Raw genomic sequence first — 21719 nt, 5'->3', positions numbered from 1 at the left:
ACCCTGTTAAATCGAAATGTATTGAGCGAATCGCAAAACAGAAAGCATTTAACACGGAACACAAACAAACTGGCATATCTCATGCATTTTCAGACACAGAGATGCATGAATGCTAAATGTGATACAGTCCGAGGGCATGAGTCATAAAGTAATCTCACAACTAACAACAGGGCATTTCCAAACGACTCTTTCAAAAAGCTCAACTTGCCTGGGATGGCAGAACTGTTTGCGATTTTCCGAGCGGGAGGCGAACACGATCATGACAGTAGAGACATTTTGAAATATTTGGCAGTATCCCACACCACAGTTAGTTCCCTGGGAAGCAAACCCCTTTTACTTTTGTTTTCAACATCAATATACAGTGGGCACCGAAACAGCATTTTAACAAGCTGCAGCGTTGGAGTTGATCAGCAGAAATGGCAGTGGTGGGATTCGAACCCACGCCCCTTTCGAGACTGGAACCTGGATCCAGCGCCTTAGACCGCTCGGCCACACTACCAGCCGGCCGCGCCTTCTTATTTTCTTGTATTTCCAATTGTGCTCCTGCATAACAACAGATGCAAAGTCACATGATAAGGGTTCCATGATTCCTCTCGGACTCGCACAGCTGCTGGGATGTCCTCTCGGACTGGCACAGCTACAATGTCAATTTCGCAGCAGATATTGATAGCCCATCAATCCAGACAAAAATCAATGGTAAACTGAGTCTATCTTCTCAGACTCTTTTCAGCTACAAATGTATCTGTGAGTGCTTCAGAATATGGGTTCGCTTATGATTTGGTCAAATAACCATGAGCTGCTTGACATTACTGCAATTTCGAATCTCGCTTTGCTAAATGATTTCACCCATTGCTCGAAACAGGACGACTTTCACGTTTACACGGAACACCAAACACACCGGACTACAGGGAAAATGCACAAACCTGAGCAGGCCGTAATCCACATCATACCGTGCAGCATAGTTTCAGTCACTGTGTCTGTTTTTTTTTTCAGAATAAGAGTCCCAAAGAATGTTCTCCACCCGAAAACCGGAGGTAACATTACAATCCGAGAACGACAGATCACATTGTGAGGATGCTCTGACCTCGGAGCCAGTTCTAGAAGCGACTTTCCTTGCCTTTTACCTTAACCGTGCAATGTGCTGCAGAGATGTTCACACCTGGACATGAGCCACATGGATACCAACTGCGTTGGAAACCTATGTGGGAATCGACGACAAGCGACTCGATAAATTTTGTTAAATTCCATGGTGCTTTTTAGAAATGCAGTTTCTGTTCACCTCAATCAAAACGGCAGTTTCTGAACATCGTAACAGAAGTCACAAGGTAATTACCTCACCGCACCCCCCACTCCGGAAGAGGTGCTAACTGCCCTTGAGTGCTTTTTGTTCTCGATGTGAAGAGCTTTCACGCCTGAGTCACCTTCACGTCTCTGGTTGCTGAGTGAATCACAAAGAAGGAATTTCACCAGAGCTGCAACTGCCTCACTTCTCCACTCGCCCTCCCCGTTTACATTTTCCTGCTCGTCAGTAATTTAAAGAAAACCAAATGGATGCGATGTCATTCTGTAGCCTCTCTGTCGATTCCTCCGTTTCAGTTCCAACATGACTTAGATCTCGGGGCGGACCTTAATACTAGCGACGCTATGAATGCGCAAGTCGAAAGGTTCCTCTGAGAGTGCAATTTCTTTCATTGCTGTTGCTGATTGAATGAGCCACTAACGTGCGAATTGCTCCAAAACATGATTCAGGATATCTGGTGCCAATTCTCGCACGTTGAATCACGATTGACAGCTTCCAAATGAGGTCTTTCTGAGACGACCTTGGGGTACATTTGACAAACAGACAAGTTCAGGAATTCGTGGTGCGCTGTGACACCAGAGCATCTGCTTCTTTCCTGTCTTTGAACCGAGCCGCCTGCGCAAGGAAGGCAAATGCGGTACTGCTTTTCGTGGAAGGATCAGAAGGCGGTAACTACACTCTCCAACAGAATGGCATATGATCAGAACCAGGTTGGAGAAAAACTTAACAACGCTTTGCACTGTAATGAAATGGAATTGCATTACATTTCACGACCAGAGCAGATTTGTTCAAGGAAATTCGAAGGCAGGTTTGCAGATGGGAAAGCATGCAAGAAAGCTCAGCTCTTGTCCATGTAAAAGGCTGCAGTTGAAGAACAAAGCAGTTTCTGCCCAGTTTCGAACTGGGGACCTTTCGCGTGTGAGGCGAACGTGATGACCACTACACTACAGAAACAAGCCGGAGTCGGCAGTGCTGCGACTCAATGGCGTCCAACACTGAAAGTTGAATCCGTTCTACGTTTCACCTTTTTGTTTCCAATAGGTCGTTGTTGTCCAGCGTAATTGACATCTTGAAAACGTAAAAAAAAAGACACGTTAAATTGATGACAAAATATAGACAAAGCTGTCGTCGATGTTTGTACCGTAGGGCGAGGTGGAATAGGCTTGGACGACTTTCCCTGCAGCGTAACAGCTGCAACATGACCTTATGGAAGGGTGGTTAACTGAGTTTTACCCAAGTTGGTGTGAGTTGAAAACTCGAGAGCATAGCTTTAAGGTGATTGGGCTGAAAGTGACAAAGGACCTGAGGCACATTTCCCACAAAGAAGGTTGTGCGTGTTTGGAATGATCTACCAGAGGAAGTGGAGGAGGCTATTACACTCAGAAAATTGCAAAGGTAATCGGGTGAGTTTCTGGATATGATGCGTTTAGAGGGATTGGGGCCAAATGCTGGGGAACGGGACTTGTTTAATTTTGGCGATGTGGTGAGCACGGATGAGGTCCACCGAAGTATCTTTTTCCACGATGTACCCCAATTACGTCATGTTACCGGCTTTAAAGGATTACTTTTTAGCGGAGTTTGCCATCGCAGTCTGTGGCACAAACATTTAGTCTGTTCGATTGCTCACGGGAGAGGTAGTATTGTGAAACACTGCAGAAACGAACGACTTCCTTACTTTAGCTCCGACTGACCATACTCTGCGAAATTTTCCCAGGTCCTCTGCTGAGAATTTTTGCTGCTGGAAGTTACCTCAGAAACCCTGTTAAATCGAAATGTATTGAGCGAATCGCAAAACAGAAAGCATTTAACACGGAACACAAACAAACTGGCATATCTCATGCATTTTCAGACACAGAGATGCATGAATGCTAAATGTGATACAGTCCGAGGGCATGAGTCATAAAGTAATCTCACAACTAACAACAGGGCATTTCCAAACGACTCTTTCAAAAAGCTCAACTTGCCTGGGATGGCAGAACTGTTTGCGATTTTCCGAGCGGGAGGCGAACACGATCATGACAGTAGAGACATTTTGAAATATTTGGCAGTATCCCACACCACAGTTAGTTCCCTGGGAAGCAAACCCCTTTTACTTTTGTTTTCAACATCAATATACAGTGGGCACCGAAACAGCATTTTAACAAGCTGCAGCGTTGGAGTTGATCAGCAGAAATGGCAGTGGTGGGATTCGAACCCACGCCCCTTTCGAGACTGGAACCTGGATCCAGCGCCTTAGACCGCTCGGCCACACTACCAGCCGGCCGCGCCTTCTTATTTTCTTGTATTTCCAATTGTGCTCCTGCATAACAACAGATGCAAAGTCACATGATAAGGGTTCCATGATTCCTCTCGGACTCGCACAGCTGCTGGGATGTCCTCTCGGACTGGCACAGCTACAATGTCAATTTCGCAGCAGATATTGATAGCCCATCAATCCAGACAAAAATCAATGGTAAACTGAGTCTATCTTCTCAGACTCTTTTCAGCTACAAATGTATCTGTGAGTGCTTAAGAATATGGGTTCGCTTATGATTTGGTCAAATAACCATGAGCTGCTTGACATTACTGCAATTTCGAATCTCGCTTTGCTAAATGATTTCACCCATTGCTCGAAACAGGACGACTTTCACGTTTACACGGAACACCAAACACACCGGACTACAGGGAAAATGCACAAACCTGAGCAGGCCGTAATCCACATCATACCGTGCAGCATAGTTTCAGTCACTGTGTCTGTTTTTTTTTTCAGAATAAGAGTCCCAAAGAATGTTCTCCACCCGAAAACCGGAGGTAACATTACAATCCGAGAACGACAGATCACATTGTGAGGATGCTCTGACCTCGGAGCCAGTTCTAGAAGCGACTTTCCTTGCCTTTTACCTTAACCGTGCAATGTGCTGCAGAGATGTTCACACCTGGACATGAGCCACATGGATACCAACTGCGTTGGAAACCTATGTGGGAATCGACGACAAGCGACTCGATAAATTTTGTTAAATTCCATGGTGCTTTTTAGAAATGCAGTTTCTGTTCACCTCAATCAAAACGGCAGTTTCTGAACATCGTAACAGAAGTCACAAGGTAATTACCTCACCGCACCCCCCACTCCGGAAGAGGTGCTAACTGCCCTTGAGTGCTTTTTGTTCTCGATGTGAAGAGCTTTCACGCCTGAGTCACCTTCACGTCTCTGGTTGCTGAGTGAATCACAAAGAAGGAATTTCACCAGAGCTGCAACTGCCTCACTTCTCCACTCGCCCTCCCCGTTTACATTTTCCTGCTCGTCAGTAATTTAAAGAAAACCAAATGGATGCGATGTCATTCTGTAGCCTCTCTGTCGATTCCTCCGTTTCAGTTCCAACATGACTTAGATCTCGGGGCGGACCTTAATACTAGCGACGCTATGAATGCGCAAGTCGAAAGGTTCCTCTGAGAGTGCAATTTCTTTCATTGCTGTTGCTGATTGAATGAGCCACTAACGTGCGAATTGCTCCAAAACATGATTCAGGATATCTGGTGCCAATTCTCGCACGTTGAATCACGATTGACAGCTTCCAAATGAGGTCTTTCTGAGACGACCTTGGGGTACATTTGACAAACAGACAAGTTCAGGAATTCGTGGTGCGCTGTGACACCAGAGCATCTGCTTCTTTCCTGTCTTTGAACCGAGCCGCCTGCGCAAGGAAGGCAAATGCGGTACTGCTTTTCGTGGAAGGATCAGAAGGCGGTAACTACACTCTCCAACAGAATGGCATATGATCAGAACCAGGTTGGAGAAAAACTTAACAACGCTTTGCACTGTAATGAAATGGAATTGCATTACATTTCACGACCAGAGCAGATTTGTTCAAGGAAATTCGAAGGCAGGTTTGCAGATGGGAAAGCATGCAAGAAAGCTCAGCTCTTGTCCATGTAAAAGGCTGCAGTTGAAGAACAAAGCAGTTTCTGCCCAGTTTCGAACTGGGGACCTTTCGCGTGTGAGGCGAACGTGATGACCACTACACTACAGAAACAAGCCGGAGTCGGCAGTGCTGCGACTCAATGGCGTCCAACACTGAAAGTTGAATCCGTTCTACGTTTCACCTTTTTGTTTCCAATAGGTCGTTGTTGTCCAGCGTAATTGACATCTTGAAAACGTAAAAAAAAAGACACGTTAAATTGATGACAAAATATAGACAAAGCTGTCGTCGATGTTTGTACCGTAGGGCGAGGTGGAATAGGCTTGGACGACTTTCCCTGCAGCGTAACAGCTGCAACATGACCTTATGGAAGGGTGGTTAACTGAGTTTTACCCAAGTTGGTGTGAGTTGAAAACTCGAGAGCATAGCTTTAAGGTGATTGGGCTGAAAGTGACAAAGGACCTGAGGCACATTTCCCACAAAGAAGGTTGTGCGTGTTTGGAATGATCTACCAGAGGAAGTGGAGGAGGCTATTACACTCAGAAAATTGCAAAGGTAATCGGGTGAGTTTCTGGATATGATGCGTTTAGAGGGATTGGGGCCAAATGCTGGGGAACGGGACTTGTTTAATTTTGGCGATGTGGTGAGCACGGATGAGGTCCACCGAAGTATCTTTTTCCACGATGTACCCCAATTACGTCATGTTACCGGCTTTAAAGGATTACTTTTTAGCGGAGTTTGCCATCGCAGTCTGTGGCACAAACATTTAGTCTGTTCGATTGCTCACGGGAGAGGTAGTATTGTGAAACACTGCAGAAACGAACGACTTCCTTACTTTAGCTCCGACTGACCATACTCTGCGAAATTTTCCCAGGTCCTCTGCTGAGAATTTTTGCTGCTGGAAGTTACCTCAGAAACCCTGTTAAATCGAAATGTATTGAGCGAATCGCAAAACAGAAAGCATTTAACACGGAACACAAACAAACTGGCATATCTCATGCATTTTCAGACACAGAGATGCATGAATGCTAAATGTGATACAGTCCGAGGGCATGAGTCATAAAGTAATCTCACAACTAACAACAGGGCATTTCCAAACGACTCTTTCAAAAAGCTCAACTTGCCTGGGATGGCAGAACTGTTTGCGATTTTCCGAGCGGGAGGCGAACACGATCATGACAGTAGAGACATTTTGAAATATTTGGCAGTATCCCACACCACAGTTAGTTCCCTGGGAAGCAAACCCCTTTTACTTTTGTTTTCAACATCAATATACAGTGGGCACCGAAACAGCATTTTAACAAGCTGCAGCGTTGGAGTTGATCAGCAGAAATGGCAGTGGTGGGATTCGAACCCACGCCCCTTTCGAGACTGGAACCTGGATCCAGCGCCTTAGACCGCTCGGCCACACTACCAGCCGGCCGCGCCTTCTTATTTTCTTGTATTTCCAATTGTGCTCCTGCATAACAACAGATGCAAAGTCACATGATAAGGGTTCCATGATTCCTCTCGGACTCGCACAGCTGCTGGGATGTCCTCTCGGACTGGCACAGCTACAATGTCAATTTCGCAGCAGATATTGATAGCCCATCAATCCAGACAAAAATCAATGGTAAACTGAGTCTATCTTCTCAGACTCTTTTCAGCTACAAATGTATCTGTGAGTGCTTAAGAATATGGGTTCGCTTATGATTTGGTCAAATAACCATGAGCTGCTTGACATTACTGCAATTTCGAATCTCGCTTTGCTAAATGATTTCACCCATTGCTCGAAACAGGACGACTTTCACGTTTACACGGAACACCAAACACACCGGACTACAGGGAAAATGCACAAACCTGAGCAGGCCGTAATCCACATCATACCGTGCAGCATAGTTTCAGTCACTGTGTCTGTTTTTTTTTTCAGAATAAGAGTCCCAAAGAATGTTCTCCACCCGAAAACCGGAGGTAACATTACAATCCGAGAACGACAGATCACATTGTGAGGATGCTCTGACCTCGGAGCCAGTTCTAGAAGCGACTTTCCTTGCCTTTTACCTTAACCGTGCAATGTGCTGCAGAGATGTTCACACCTGGACATGAGCCACATGGATACCAACTGCGTTGGAAACCTATGTGGGAATCGACGACAAGCGACTCGATAAATTTTGTTAAATTCCATGGTGCTTTTTAGAAATGCAGTTTCTGTTCACCTCAATCAAAACGGCAGTTTCTGAACATCGTAACAGAAGTCACAAGGTAATTACCTCACCGCACCCCCCACTCCGGAAGAGGTGCTAACTGCCCTTGAGTGCTTTTTGTTCTCGATGTGAAGAGCTTTCACGCCTGAGTCACCTTCACGTCTCTGGTTGCTGAGTGAATGACAAAGAAGGAATTTCACCAGAGCTGCAACTGCCTCACTTCTCCACTCGCCCTCCCCGTTTACATTTTCCTGCTCGTCAGTAATTTAAAGAAAACCAAATGGATGCGATGTCATTCTGTAGCCTCTCTGTCGATTCCTCCGTTTCAGTTCCAACATGACTTAGATCTCGGGGCGGACCTTAATACTAGCGACGCTATGAATGCGCAAGTCGAAAGGTTCCTCTGAGAGTGCAATTTCTTTCATTGCTGTTGCTGATTGAATGAGCCACTAACGTGCGAATTGCTCCAAAACATGATTCAGGATATCTGGTGCCAATTCTCGCACGTTGAATCACGATTGACAGCTTCCAAATGAGGTCTTTCTGAGACGACCTTGGGGTACATTTGACAAACAGACAAGTTCAGGAATTCGTGGTGCGCTGTGACACCAGAGCATCTGCTTCTTTCCTGTCTTTGAACCGAGCCGCCTGCGCAAGGAAGGCAAATGCGGTACTGCTTTTCGTGGAAGGATCAGAAGGCGGTAACTACACTCTCCAACAGAATGGCATATGATCAGAACCAGGTTGGAGAAAAACTTAACAACGCTTTGCACTGTAATGAAATGGAATTGCATTACATTTCACGACCAGAGCAGATTTGTTCAAGGAAATTCGAAGGCAGGTTTGCAGATGGGAAAGCATGCAAGAAAGCTCAGCTCTTGTCCATGTAAAAGGCTGCAGTTGAAGAACAAAGCAGTTTCTGCCCAGTTTCGAACTGGGGACCTTTCGCGTGTGAGGCGAACGTGATGACCACTACACTACAGAAACAAGCCGGAGTCGGCAGTGCTGCGACTCAATGGCGTCCAACACTGAAAGTTGAATCCGTTCTACGTTTCACCTTTTTGTTTCCAATAGGTCGTTGTTGTCCAGCGTAATTGACATCTTGAAAACGTAAAAAAAAAGACACGTTAAATTGATGACAAAATATAGACAAAGCTGTCGTCGATGTTTGTACCGTAGGGCGAGGTGGAATAGGCTTGGACGACTTTCCCTGCAGCGTAACAGCTGCAACATGACCTTATGGAAGGGTGGTTAACTGAGTTTTACCCAAGTTGGTGTGAGTTGAAAACTCGAGAGCATAGCTTTAAGGTGATTGGGCTGAAAGTGACAAAGGACCTGAGGCACATTTCCCACAAAGAAGGTTGTGCGTGTTTGGAATGATCTACCAGAGGAAGTGGAGGAGGCTATTACACTCAGAAAATTGCAAAGGTAATCGGGTGAGTTTCTGGATATGATGCGTTTAGAGGGATTGGGGCCAAATGCTGGGGAACGGGACTTGTTTAATTTTGGCGATGTGGTGAGCACGGATGAGGTCCACCGAAGTATCTTTTTCCACGATGTACCCCAATTACGTCATGTTACCGGCTTTAAAGGATTACTTTTTAGCGGAGTTTGCCATCGCAGTCTGTGGCACAAACATTTAGTCTGTTCGATTGCTCACGGGAGAGGTAGTATTGTGAAACACTGCAGAAACGAACGACTTCCTTACTTTAGCTCCGACTGACCATACTCTGCGAAATTTTCCCAGGTCCTCTGCTGAGAATTTTTGCTGCTGGAAGTTACCTCAGAAACCCTGTTAAATCGAAATGTATTGAGCGAATCGCAAAACAGAAAGCATTTAACACGGAACACAAACAAACTGGCATATCTCATGCATTTTCAGACACAGAGATGCATGAATGCTAAATGTGATACAGTCCGAGGGCATGAGTCATAAAGTAATCTCACAACTAACAACAGGGCATTTCCAAACGACTCTTTCAAAAAGCTCAACTTGCCTGGGATGGCAGAACTGTTTGCGATTTTCCGAGCGGGAGGCGAACACGATCATGACAGTAGAGACATTTTGAAATATTTGGCAGTATCCCACACCACAGTTAGTTCCCTGGGAAGCAAACCCCTTTTACTTTTGTTTTCAACATCAATATACAGTGGGCACCGAAACAGCATTTTAACAAGCTGCAGCGTTGGAGTTGATCAGCAGAAAAGGCAGTGGTGGGATTCGAACCCACGCCCCTTTCGAGACTGGAACCTGGATCCAGCGCCTAAGACCGCTCGGCCACACTACCAGCCGGCCGCGCCTTCTTATTTTCTTGTATTTCCAATTGTGCTCCTGCATAACAACAGATGCAAAGTCACATGATAAGGGTTCCATGATTCCTCTCGGACTCGCACAGCTGCTGGGATGTCCTCTCGGACTGGCACAGCTACAATGTCAATTTCGCAGCAGATATTGATAGCCCATCAATCCAGACAAAAATCAATGGTAAACTGAGTCTATCTTCTCAGACTCTTTTCAGCTACAAATGTATCTGTGAGTGCTTAAGAATATGGGTTCGCTTATGATTTGGTCAAATAACCATGAGCTGCTTGACATTACTGCAATTTCGAATCTCGCTTTGCTAAATGATTTCACCCATTGCTCGAAACAGGACGACTTTCACGTTTACACGGAACACCAAACACACCGGACTACAGGGAAAATGCACAAACCTGAGCAGGCCGTAATCCACATCATACCGTGCAGCATAGTTTCAGTCACTGTGTCTGTTTTTTTTTTCAGAATAAGAGTCCCAAAGAATGTTCTCCACCCGAAAACCGGAGGTAACATTACAATCCGAGAACGACAGATCACATTGTGAGGATGCTCTGACCTCGGAGCCAGTTCTAGAAGCGACTTTCCTTGCCTTTTACCTTAACCGTGCAATGTGCTGCAGAGATGTTCACACCTGGACATGAGCCACATGGATACCAACTGCGTTGGAAACCTATGTGGGAATCGACGACAAGCGACTCGATAAATTTTGTTAAATTCCATGGTGCTTTTTAGAAATGCAGTTTCTGTTCACCTCAATCAAAACGGCAGTTTCTGAACATCGTAACAGAAGTCACAAGGTAATTACCTCACCGCACCCCCCACTCCGGAAGAGGTGCTAACTGCCCTTGAGTGCTTTTTGTTCTCGATGTGAAGAGCTTTCACGCCTGAGTCACCTTCACGTCTCTGGTTGCTGAGTGAATCACAAAGAAGGAATTTCACCAGAGCTGCAACTGCCTCACTTCTCCACTCGCCCTCCCCGTTTACATTTTCCTGCTCGTCAGTAATTTAAAGAAAACCAAATGGATGCGATGTCATTCTGTAGCCTCTCTGTCGATTCCTCCGTTTCAGTTCCAACATGACTTAGATCTCGGGGCGGACCTTAATACTAGCGACGCTATGAATGCGCAAGTCGAAAGGTTCCTCTGAGAGTGCAATTTCTTTCATTGCTGTTGCTGATTGAATGAGCCACTAACGTGCGAATTGCTCCAAAACATGATTCAGGATATCTGGTGCCAATTCTCGCACGTTGAATCACGATTGACAGCTTCCAAATGAGGTCTTTCTGAGACGACCTTGGGGTACATTTGACAAACAGACAAGTTCAGGAATTCGTGGTGCGCTGTGACACCAGAGCATCTGCTTCTTTCCTGTCTTTGAACCGAGCCGCCTGCGCAAGGAAGGCAAATGCGGTACTGCTTTTCGTGGAAGGATCAGAAGGCGGTAACTACACTCTCCAACAGAATGGCATATGATCAGAACCAGGTTGGAGAAAAACGTAACAACGCTTTGCACTGTAATGAAATGGAATTGCATTACATTTCACTACCAGAGCAGATTTGTTCAAGGAAATTCGAAGGCAGGTTTGCAGATGGGAAAGCATGCAAGAAAGCTCAGCTCTTGTCCATGTAAAAGGCTGCAGTTGAAGAACAAAGCAGTTTCTGCCTAGTTTCGAACTGTGGACCTTTCGCGTGTGAGGCGAACGTGATGACCACTACACTACAGAAACAAGCCGGAGTCGGCAGTGCTGCGACTCAATGGCGTCCAACACTGAAAGTTGAATCCGTTCTACGTTTCACCTTTTTGTTTCCAATAGCTCGTTGTTGTCCAGCGTAATTGACATCTTGAAAACGTAAAAAAAAAGACACGTTAAATTGATGACAAAATATAGACAAAGCTGTCGTCGATGTTTGTACCGTAGGGCGAGGTGGAATAGGCTTGGACGACTTTCCCTGCAGCGTAACAGCTGCAACATGACCTTATGGAAGGGTGGTTAACTGAGTTTTACCCAAGTTGGTGTGAGTTGAAAACTCGAGCGCATAGCTTTAAGGTGATTGGGCCGAAAGTGACAAAGGACCTGAGGCACATTTCCCACAAAGAAGGTTGTGCGTGTTTGGAATGATCTACCAGAGGAAGTGGAGGAGGCTATTACACTCAGAAAATTGCAAAGGTAATCGGGTGAGTTTCTGGATATGATGCGTTTAGAGGGATTGGGGCCAAATGCTGGGGAACGGGACTTGTTTAATTTTGGCGATGTGGTGAGCACGGATGAGGTCCACCGAAGTATCTTTTTCCACGATGTACCCCAATTACGTCATGTTACCGGCTTTAAAGGATTACTTTTTAGCGGAGTTTGCCATCGCAGTCTGTGGCACAAACATTTAGTCTGTTCGATTGCTCACGGGAGAGGTAGTATTGTGAAACACTGCAGAAACGAACGACTTCCTTACTTTAGCTCCGACTGACCATACTCTGCGAAATTTTCCCAGATCCTCTGCTGAGAATTTTTGCTGCTGGAAGTTACCTCAGAAACCCTGTTAAATCGAAATGTATTGAGCGAATCGCAAAACAGAAAGCATTTAACACGGAACACAAACAAACTGGCATATCTCATGCATTTTCAGACACAGAGATGCATGAATGCTAAATGTGATACAGTCCGAGGGCATGAGTCATAAAGTAATCTCACAACTAACAACAGGGCATTTCCAAACGACTCTTTCAAAAAGCTCAACTTGCCTGGGATGGCAGAACTGTTTGCGATTTTCCGAGCGGGAGGCGAACACGATCATGACAGTAGAGACATTTGGCAGTATCCCACACCACAGTTAGTTCCCTGGGAAGCAAACCCCTTTTACTTTTGTTTTCAACATCAATTTTCAGTGGGCACCGAAACAGCATTTTAACAAGCTGCAGCGTTGGAGTTGATCAGCAGAAATGGCAGTGGTGGGATTCGAACCCACGCCCCTTTCGAGACTGGAACCTGGATTCAGCGCCTTAGACCGCTCGGCCACACTACCAGCCGGCCGCACCTCCTCATTTTCTTGTATTTCCAATTGTGCTCCTGCATAACAACAGATGCAAAGTCACATGATAAGGGTTCCATGATTCCTCTCGGACTCGCACAGCTGCTGGGATGTCCTCTCGGACTGGCACAGCTACAATGTCAATTTCGCAGCAGATATTGATAGCCCATCAATCCAGACAAAAATCAATGGTAAACTGAGTCTATCTTCTCAGACTCTTTTCAGCTACAAATGTATCTGTGAGTGCTCGAGAATATGGGTTCGCTTATGATTTGGTCAAATAACCATGAGCTGCTTGACATTACTGCAATTTCGAATCTCGCTTTGCTAAATGATTTCACCCATTGCTCGAAACAGGACGACTTTCACGTTTACACGGAACACCAAACACACCGGACTACAGGGAAAATGCACAAACCTGAGCAGGCCGTAATCCACATCATACCGTGCAGCATAGTTTCAGTCACTGTGTCTGTTTTTTTTTCAGAATAAGAGTCCCAAAGAATGTTCTCCACCCGAAAACCGGAGGTAACATTACAATCCGAGAACGACAGATCACATTGTGAGAATGCTCTGACCTCGGAGCCAGTTCTAGAAGCCACTTTCCTTGCCTTTTACCTTAACCGTGCAATGTGCTGCAGAGATGTTCACACCTGGACATGAGCCACATGGATACCAACTGCGTTGGAAACCTATGTGGGAATCGACGACAAGCGACTCGATAAATTTTGTTAAATTCCATGGTGCTTTTTAGAAATGCAGTTTCTGTTCACCTCAATCAAAACGGCAGTTTCTGAACATAGTAACAGAAGTCACAAGGTAATTACCTCACCGCACCATCCACTCTGGAAGAGGTGCTAACTGCCCTTGAGTGCTTTTTGTTCTCGATGTGAAGAGCTTTCACGCCTGAGTCACCTTCACGTCTCTGGTTGCTGAGTGAACTTTGGCGATCTGGTGAGCACGGATGAGGTCCACCGAAGTATCTTTTTCCACGATGTACCCCCATTACGTCATGTTGCTTCCACCGGCTTTAAAGGATTACTTTTTAGCGGAGCTTGCCGTCGCAGTCTGTGGCACTATCATTTAGTCTGTTCGACTGCTCACGGGAGAGGTAGTATTGTGAAACACTGCAGAAACGAACGACTTTCTTACTTTTGCTCCGACTGACCATACTCCGTGAAATTTTCCCAGATTCTCAGTTGAGAATTTTTGCTGCTGGAAGTTACCTCAGAAACCCTGTTACCTCGTAATGTTTTGAGCGAATCGCAAAACTAAAAGCATTTAACACGGAACAGAAACAAAACTGGCATACCTCATGCACTTTCAGACACAGAGATGCATGAATGCTAAATGTGAGACAGCCCGACGGCATGAGTTATAAAGTTATCTCACAACTAACAACAGGGCAATTCCAAACTACTCTTTCAAACATACTGCAGACTTCGTGCACCACCATTTCACAGACAATGCTGCAAAGAGAGAAAGAAAGAACCTAATAAGAATGGGCCATTAAAAGTGAATTTCACCACTTACAGTCTCGATTAGATCACAGACTCGACTGTCCCTTCCAGGACGGAAATGAAGGAAATGGGAGAAATTCAATAACATATAACACCGAAATTCTTCGGAACGATTTTTCCATTCGCCAGAAAACCAAATTAGGGCGAGTCGAGTCACCGCAGAACTTTGTTTCACAACAGCGATGAAATAACAGTCTGCATTCGGTTCCAGTACAAGCTTAACTTACCTGGAACATAAAGCAGCAGTAGAGCTGCTTGCGGTTTTTTGTGCTGGAAGCGAGTACTACCATGACAGCACAGACACTTTGAGACAATCTGCACTCTCCCACACCACAGTTAACTCTCCAGGAATCGTACCCAATTTGTTAATACCTCAACTTGCCAGGAACGTAAAGCAGCTTGAGCCTACGATTTACCGTGTGGGAAGCGAACACGATCATGACAAGATGCACACTGTGCCCCGTCTCTGTAAAGCAAACTCCCAGTCCTGCTTTTTATTTGAACACGCCACAGCCACAGAAATTGCAGTGGGGGGACTCGAGCCTAAGCTTCTTTAGTAATTGAGTTCTGAAGCAGGCGCATCCGGCTCCTTGGGTCCCCTTCATCGGGCTGATTCGGTTCGAATAGTGAAATTTCCTGTGTCTGATCCGCAGGACATCCTGCTGTATTTTCAGACAGCGCCATCCTCCCTGTGCCATGTACGTGCTGGATAACCTTCTATTGTGTCATGTGTCCCGGCTTTGCCAATATCACCATTGTTTAACTCCCTACATCCTGTTGGTTGAACTGTGATTCCAGTCAGAATCACAAATGTGTAACAAAACACCTTAGCTGTGCTGGCTCTCTACAGAGATAAATGTGCTTCTCTTTTCGAATCATTCTCTTGCCTTCTCCCTGTAACTCTACACATTTTTGCTTTCAACATGAACATTGAAATAGTTTTTCAAGAACTCGATTGAAACTGCGTCTTTGTCAATGTCAGACCCTAACCACTACCGATGTGAAAACATTTCTCCTCATGTACATTTTCTTCTTTTACTAATATCTTTAAAACTCTGCCGAATCGTTCTCGATCCGTTCAAGCGTAAGGAGCATTCCCCCTTCCTTATTCCCCCTGTCTCACCTACTCATGTCTTGGAAAGATTGAACAAGGCCAGCTTTTGGCCTTCTGCTCTCCAAGGAGTCCTGCCCCAACTTTCCAAATGACCTTTATTGTTGATATTCCTCATATACCACACCATTCTCATCAACCTGTTCAGCGCTGTTTTCAATCATTTCACGTCCCCACTTCCTAAAGTTTCACACCCAGAACTATGCGAATATCCAGATGGTGGATTTACTCAGAGTGGGATTCTGTGGGTGAAAATCCTCTAACACTTGTTTGACTTCCACCACATGTGGTACTGTGCCATGCCCACTACAATGACACTTCTGACCCCAAAACTTAAAATTAGTTCAAAGGGTGCAACTTAATGATTTACATCTTTTTATCAGACAGTTGATAGGACGACCGTGCAAAAGTGAAGTCAAACAACCAAGGCTCGATGGCAACTTGAAGTAAGACATTCTCCCATGCCAGTATTAACACAAGCTGCTGAGCGAAGATCATGGCCTAGACAATCTTACATTGCCACACCAAACCTGCTGAGATTCGGTCAGGTCCAACTACATCCCAATTTGTTCTCAGATTTTTAAGCATCAAAGTGTTTTCAGAATATTGCCTTGACATTTTGCCTCCTTGTTCACAGAACAGTACTGTTTATCCCTTCTGCTTGGACTAAGTTGTCTCCATCGGCAGAGTATTCAGCTATTTCCCTCCACCGGCAAGTAGTGTGAGGAGAGGCAAGTGTGGTTACACTCTAAAGCTCGCTGTCATCGGCACGGCCAGTTCCATCAAGTGCTGCGAATCAGCAAATTTGATTGGGAGCTTCCTGTAAATATCATTTATCTGAGCCAACGATAAAGACGTTGAGCTGGTGGGTAAGACACAAATGTAATCCGGACTCTCCACCCTCAGGTAAAGTCATGTGAGGGCATGTTTGTGCAGCCCGATTGCTGTTCAAAATCCATCTTCACACAGCAATCCTGCAGAAAGGCTTTTGTAACACTAACATCGGCTTCTTTGCTGCAATCGGGCAGCAGTGAACATCTGATCCCCAACTTTCCTAGATAAAGACAATCCGATTGAAAGTCTCACTCACTGAGAGCCATCCCCACGTCCCTGAGCTGCAGGGACGTGGGGACAGTTTAACGCAGAAGATAGGGTTAACAATGAGACTTTGTTTCACCATCAGCCATTCTGGCCCAGAGACAGGAAGAGGGACAGCATCAATCCATGGCGTCAGTCACGCGCCGATAGAAGCTGTTCAGCCCATCGAGTCCCTAGCGACTCTCTGACGCTTGTATATCCCTGTGGTTATTCATAGTTGGTGATGTATGTCCTAATAATGCAGAGCTGTCCCTGTATCGCAATTCTGTCTCCAACAAATTGATCCAATTGTAATTCACAGCTTTTCATTTCACAGGAAGAACACTGCTGTGTGAAACGGCGTGGGGAATAACTGCAGGGCGTCATGCACATAGAGCACTCTACAACTGATGTATCTCACCTTCACCAGTTTATTCCCAGCTCTGGCAAGAGATTTTGCGAATCAGATCAGAGCACACCGACAGAGAACAGGAAAAGATGTTCCAGAACTTCACAAGTGTGTTTCCTCATTTGTGTAAATTTCCCCCGTGTATCGGTATGAAATATTCATTTCAGATACATTGAATGAAAGGAAGCAGAAATGACACAGCACGCAATGCGTAGAATGGAGATCTATTATAGAGAAACACTGGAGGGGGCAGTACACACACTGAAACATGGAATTGTCAACGAGTAGAGGATGTTTTCAATCCATTAATTTCATGGTTATGAGCCCAATACGCCCCACTGGGCGGCTCTGTTAGCGCTGACCACAGCAGTCTCACACAGTCTTCAGCTTTTCGGTCTGGCGTGTGGCTTGTACCTCAGAGAATGATTTCAAAAGGTCTTCACTATTATTGTGTGACACAATGTGGCGCAGATGTGTCCCGGCTGTGTCAATATAACCGGTGACTAACTTGCCATATTCTGTTGGTTTAACTGTTATTTCACTCAGAATCACAAAATATGTCACAGTGCAAAGTGAGGCTATGCAGCCCCCAAACAATAAGGAAATGTCTATATCGGTCGATTGATTGACTTTATTTGATTGATTGATTATCACATGAGCCTCAGTACAGTGAAAACTTTTGTCTGCGATTGGTAAAGGCAGATCATACTAATCAAGGACATGCAGATCACAGCATAAGTAAAACAAAATTTTGGACAGATTAAGGCTTTCAGGTTACTCCACACAGGACGTGCACTCGGCAAAATCCACATTAACAGGATCAGCATCATTTGAAGTTAGGGAATCCATTTCTCAGTCTTGTAACGACCTCGAAGAAGTTGCTTTTGTGTGTCTTTAAGCTTCGGTGCCTTGTTCTGAACTCGAGCCCATCAAAATTATACCTTCTGAGTCAAAAATAGAACCATATGCAAAACTCCAGTGCACAAGTGTGACTTCTCACACGTACATCACCCACCCGAGGCGATATCACAACCAAGACCAACAAACCGGAACCTTAACAGAAGCATGATCCATAAATCAGGTGAGTTTCCTTGTTTAAAAAATAGGGTATTTCTGTTGTTTCGGAGGGAAGGCCACACTGAGTTTTAATAGCAGATCCTTGCCATTCTGACTTCCGGTTCCCCGGAGGCTGTGCTAGCCACTTCCTTTGCGAGCGGACTCCCATAATTGGTAGCTGGACGAACTCATCTTCAATTTGCAATTAGTGTTGTGGGAGAGAAACATGAACACGCTTTTCAGCCCACTATCAAACACGGGGTTGTGGAGCGCGGGAGGGGGTTAGAGGTAGTGGGAGTTATGGAAATTCTGGAAAGCTGTACAAAAGAGAGATCGCGCATGCACAGGACTTAATAATCTTTAGGGAAACTTGTGCAAATAACGCCATCTGAGACAGATAGAAATGTGAAGAACTGCAGGGAAAGAGAGAATCTCTTCCAGTCATCTGTGTCTTTGTCCTTCTCGAAGTCATAGCGAGGGCTCTGCTGTCTGAATCAGCATGGAATGTTACTGCAGCGAGTCCTGTCGCTCAGGCACGTTGCACCTGATGTGCATACGTTTTATCACGTTATCGCCAGCTCAGAGAACAGATTTCACAGCTCGCATCATCCCGCAGTGACAGGGAACAGAAGAAAGCGATCCAGACCATCATCTTACCACCTGCTGGGCAGAAAACGGATGTGGGAGAGCAAATAGTCACGACCAGTGCATGTTCCCTGCATTTACAATCTTAGTCTGTGTGACAACAAAAGCAGGAACCAGGAACTGTTTATCTTGCTTCTTAAAAAAGGCGTGAACATTTGCAGAGCATAGATACATCTACATGCAGTTAGTGAAATGATGAAAAGCAGAGTACAGTTCACAGAGTATGGTCTAACCTCTGGGTTATGGGCTCAGCACGCTCCAACTGGGACCCTCTGCTCACCGGATTTGAACAAAAACAAAGAAATGACTCAGTGACAAAATCTGTTGAAACGGAACTCTGTGAGGAATTGAAAGCGATGGAATGAAAAGCCCCTTGAGAGCGGGATGTAACATTATCTGTGTTGGGATCGTTTTCCAGACTCGAGGAGAGTGCGCAGTGCTGTTTCCATGTTATTGTCGGGATCCCTGTCGCTTAGACACACTGCACCTTTTGTACAATGGCATAAAAGCACGGACGTTTTGTGTAGAGGGGACAACTTCAAAATCGTTAATGAGGCAAAATGCACAAATTATCAAAACAACAAAGCAACTACAGAAACTGGTGTTACGTGATGGGGTAAACCCCCTCTGCTAATGGAAACCAGCAAAGCAGAAAGGATTCACCCCGTGCTGTATTCTGTTAAAATTCCAGAGACAAAGAAACAACCCAAAAATCACTACTTAAAGTTAAACATAACAACGTTATTGCTTTTTATTGACAGAGAATGATCAACCTACAACTCCTTTCTCTAAACCTTCTGCCCTACAATACCTTCCCTCACTCTGATCCCAATAACTTTTACAAAAAAGTTCAAATTTAACAACCAGATCGTTGTCGAATGTTCTCTTTGTATCCTCCTCTGGAGATTTTTTCTCCAGGTCGGTGTTGATGCTTTTTTTCTGTGCAATCTTTTTTCTCCAGATAGGCACCTCTTGGAGATTTTACTAGCATCCTCCATCTGTTGGTCTTTTAGCTGCTCTCTTTGCTGTTCTTTGTCGCTCTGGGCAACTGTTCCAAATGTCCGATATTTGTCCCACAAAACGTCGTACCATTTCATTGGTTTTAACATTGTAAAAATACCAAATTTAAACTTGATTGGGACATAATTTAAACTGATTGGCCGAATTCAAATTTGTTTTTTGTATCCATGTAACACAGTTCTTAGTGTTTTCATCAAATGTGATGTTGTTGCCTTGTTCTGGACTCCTTGTGCTAGCCAGCTATTTCAGCACCATTAAAAGTACGTTACACCCACAACTTCATAACACCGGCATTTGCCAAGACAGTTTATTTCTCTCAACATCGCTCTCTATCAATCTCATGTGCCTGAGATTTGAACAATCTCTGGTCAATGTTAATCAAAACTGCCCTCTTCTCATAACCTCAGATTTAACATGCCCCCTTACTTATGTCTAACAATATTAATTTATTTCGCACTGTGTTACGTCAGCACACGTTGAGAAGAAATAAAAATGAGACCAACAGTCACCTGTGTGACTGCGATTTGACCCAATGTTGCTGCAGCCAACAGATTCAGCTGTAAGTGAAATAGCCTTCATCTTTCCTGTAGCAGTAATGAGATTGCATAGCATTGTGGTAAGTTTTCATGAGTTGAATTAGACCCAGCATCATTTCTCGGGGCGAAATTTACTGATGAAATACACGGGGGTTGGGGGGTTCAATTTGGTTAGGAAGGATATGGTCAGAGTTCCCTTGATACAAAATCGTTAGAGACGATGGAAATGAGATTTACTGGGAGGTATAGCCACAAGAAAAGAAAACAAGGAATTTAATGCGGTGGTGGAATAGATGAAGATTCACGCGACATATATCAGGAATGACTGAGTTGTGTCCTAATGGAGGGTTTCCAGCGGATGCGAGGTTGGTAAGGGTAAATAAGAGGGAAATTACCTGGTTCAGGTGAGTGCATAACTAGAGGTTAGAGCTTCAAAACCAGGGAGGAACGACAACGAAGTTTGCAGCAGGTACTTTTTATTCTGAGATTTTGAAATCGGAGATTACTTTTCAGACAGAAAAAAAATAGAAGATGATTCCAGCATATTTCAAAGGCCAGTTGCAGACACACAATGAGCGAATTTGACAGGGGCACGGATTCTGGGCTGCCTGGATGGGGAGGCAAAAGTGACACACTCACAAATTGTTTAGCGTTCATCGGAAAGAAATTGCATAGAAATTGAACATGTTAAGTGTAAGAAGAGCTGGTGGTGTTGAAAGGTGTAGCAGCTGATTCGACGTGAACTACTACAAATTGTTAATGTACTGAGCTGTTTGTTTTAGCTTTGCATTAAATAGAAGCGGGTTAGCTCAGTCCGCTGGTTTATGGCATAGAGTGAGACTAACAACGTGGGATTAATTGCCGCACTCTCTCAGGTTGCCATTAGGATCATCATCTCCACTGCTCATGCGATCTGTAATGCAATTGTGACTCTAGTGAGTAAGAATGGACCTGTCAATGTCAAGCACAATTATCTTTGCCATCTGTTGCCTTGGACATTTGGTCACAATGATCAGGAACGGGACTGAGTCCATTTAATACTCATTGATCTCCTCCCGAAACATCCAGCGACAAGACTCGTCCTTATTCCTGTTGGAACTCACTGTTCTGCACAGCAGCAAAAGTATTTGTCATGAATTTACCAGATTCACTGACAACATTCAGTCTACCGAACGAGATAAATCGAATTCATTTTGAACTGTTTAATTAGCTGTGTGAGTTTGCAGCAAACACGATTATCTGAAACGAGTTTGACAGCCTTTCCAAGAATGTAATCCAGTGCAGTGTCAGAGATTTGAAAAAGTTCATCAAGCTAAAATATCACTTCTGTTTCTCGATCCACAGATGGTTAATCACCTGGGGAATATGTGCAGTTTTACGGTTAATAATTGATACCTTTCCCAAAGACAGAACAATTCCACAAATCAGAAACTGGAGTTTTAGAATAGATGCTGCTTTATTCGACATTATTCTGCAACTACGCTTCAGTCCGATGCTCCAATAATTCCTGATCAACGTCAGTAAAACCAGCTTTAGATAAGGATTGAAATTACAACTGCGGCATTTTAACACACTGTTCAGTGCCAAGCGCTGATCGGTTGCTCCACTGGAGCCGCCGACAGCAAG

General features: G+C 44.8%; 6 non-coding genes across 6 annotated transcripts; all 6 read right to left on the bottom strand.

The window, feature by feature from the left end:
- Nucleotides 1-417: 417 nt before the first annotated feature.
- Nucleotides 418-499, bottom strand: trnal-cag (transfer RNA leucine (anticodon CAG)). The gene has a single exon. It is a non-coding gene; the product is annotated as a tRNA-Leu (tRNA).
- A 1682-nt stretch (nt 500-2181) lies between these two features.
- Nucleotides 2182-2254, bottom strand: trnav-cac (transfer RNA valine (anticodon CAC)). Its single transcript has one exon. It is a non-coding gene; the product is annotated as a tRNA-Val (tRNA).
- A 1219-nt stretch (nt 2255-3473) lies between these two features.
- Nucleotides 3474-3555, bottom strand: trnal-cag (transfer RNA leucine (anticodon CAG)). Its single transcript has one exon. It is a non-coding gene; the product is annotated as a tRNA-Leu (tRNA).
- Nucleotides 3556-5237: 1682 nt separating this feature from the next.
- On the bottom strand, nt 5238-5310 carry trnav-cac (transfer RNA valine (anticodon CAC)). Its single transcript has one exon. It is a non-coding gene; the product is annotated as a tRNA-Val (tRNA).
- Nucleotides 5311-6529: 1219 nt separating this feature from the next.
- Nucleotides 6530-6611, bottom strand: trnal-cag (transfer RNA leucine (anticodon CAG)). Its single transcript has one exon. It is a non-coding gene; the product is annotated as a tRNA-Leu (tRNA).
- A 1682-nt stretch (nt 6612-8293) lies between these two features.
- trnav-cac (transfer RNA valine (anticodon CAC)) lies at nt 8294-8366 on the bottom strand. The gene has a single exon. It is a non-coding gene; the product is annotated as a tRNA-Val (tRNA).
- Nucleotides 8367-21719: the final 13353 nt, after the last annotated feature.

The sequence above is a fragment of the Chiloscyllium plagiosum genome, unplaced genomic scaffold (assembly GCF_037043375.1).
Source record: "Chiloscyllium plagiosum isolate Xiang-an unplaced genomic scaffold, Cpla_swu_hap1 HiC_scaffold_42, whole genome shotgun sequence".
Classification (NCBI taxonomy): domain Eukaryota; kingdom Metazoa; phylum Chordata; class Chondrichthyes; order Orectolobiformes; family Hemiscylliidae; genus Chiloscyllium; species Chiloscyllium plagiosum.
Note: the sequence above shows the minus strand (reverse complement) of the source record. Positions and strands in the feature narration are given on the sequence as shown.